The sequence below is a fragment of the Alligator sinensis genome, unplaced genomic scaffold (genome assembly GCF_000455745.1).
Source record: "Alligator sinensis unplaced genomic scaffold, ASM45574v1 scaffold1071_1, whole genome shotgun sequence".
Taxonomy (NCBI): Eukaryota; Metazoa; Chordata; order Crocodylia; family Alligatoridae; genus Alligator; species Alligator sinensis.
Genome location: NW_005842802.1, coordinates 14,607 through 16,485, shown reverse-complemented (window position 1 = coordinate 16,485; position 1,879 = coordinate 14,607).

Sequence of the window (1,879 nt, the reverse complement as noted above, 5' to 3'; positions counted from 1 at the left end):
TTCCCTACAATATGTGTTCTAAAAGCTCTTATTGATATAGATCAGCCCCTTTCAGGGGAAGTTCTGCCTTCTCTAAAAGAGGCCTTGTCCAGTCTTCCTCCTGAAAGATGCCCTGAAGCCAGCCTTGGCATGTTTCTAGATGGGCAAGCCTCTGGCTTTGAGGCCCTGGACCTTCTTTTTTACTAGCTTTGTTGGCTATGTGTAGCACCTCCGCTTCAGATACCTGCTTTACTCACCTCCTAGAAAGTGGGGAGGGGTTTACAGCAAAAGGTACTCACACTGACCCCTCTAAATTGTTTTTTGAAAGAACTGAAGGATATAACTCAGTCCATCTAGCCTCTCTGGTCACACTTATCTATCTTTTTTTTAACTAATTTCAAAAAGTAGAAATGTCTACTATGAACTGACTAAATAACTTTGGCATCTTTACATGTACTCTGGGGGTGAGGGTGGTGCTTTAATTAGAGTGGCTCTTGGAAGCCACTCTAATAAAAGTGCCCACAGCATCTCATGTATTCAGCATCCTGCACTTCAAAATGGCAGCAGGGGTGCTTTAATTAAAGCTTGCTCAATCAGCTTTAGTTAAAGCGCCTCAGCTGCCATTTTGAAGCATGGGGGCGCTGAATACATAACATGCCAAGGCTGCTGGAGTGTGCTAATTAGCATGCTCTGGCAGACACAATGAATTAAGTCTGCTCTGATGCACTGCAATTACAGCATGTCAGAGCAGGCATCTCACACATCTTATGGGCACCCATAAGCTGTTGGACTTCTCTGAATTGCCTCTTGTTTGAATCAGATCATATATATATTTTAGGGAAAAAAAAATTAAAACTTGATTGAAACATTTCCGGTGATAGCAATAATGACTTTTATTTTTTGGTTTAATAAACTAGTCCTGGTATTTCATGATCATTGTTGTAATTCAAGAATTTTAATAAACATTATGTGTATGCCAAAGTTCATATGTAATTACTAGAACATTATGTAAACTGTAATAGAATTATTTTATAATGAGCCTTCTGTGTCTATGTGCTATTTTAATTGATTTGCACAGTCATTTGGAAATATCTTTCTGGTGTATTCACAGTCCTACAACTAACACTTGATATTTTTATTCTGATGTTCTACATATATTGAATGTGTAATATTCTTAGTCATGAAAAGATATATTAATTTGTCAGTCTTGTTTTATCTTCAGAAACCTTCAATTCCTTATTACAAAGATGAAAATATGGGTATAACAAGTCCTATTTGCTGGTTTTTAATTTAATTTTTTTTTGTAGCATGTAATGTGCTCCAGTCAACAGGGTTTCCCTTTACAACCCCTCCCACATATAGTCTTAAAAATAGCTTAACGTAGCCTATGGATATGTACAAGTGTTCACCACGCTTGGTTTAGGTTAGGTGCCTTAAGCTGCCTAAACCTAACCCAGGTGCAGTGCAAACTCCCCAGGAGCAATGCAAACTCCCCACCTAACTGAGAGTTTGGTTCTGTTGGAATTGACATGTGCAGCCTGAGATAAGTAACTTGGTGTGGGAGAGGGGCTCCCAGGATTTGGGAGTGGGAGCTGGTGGGTCCACGGAGAGGGCTTCTGGATCTGAGGAGGGTTGGCAGGTCCATAGAGGGCTGGGAGGCAGGGTTGCCTTGTCTGGGAGAGGATAGTAGAGGGGCTAAACATAGCCTGGTCAGGGTGAGGGGGGTAGGAAGTGCCTATCCCTGGGGTTTGGATGAGTGACTGGGCTTTCCCAACCCCAGGGCTGTGCTGTGAATGTGTACAGGTGTCTGTCTGATTGGAATAAGCCTTCACAGATAGGTTTAACACCTTCTTGATTTAGAGTTAGTTCAACTAAGATCAGTCACACCATTCTCTGGGTG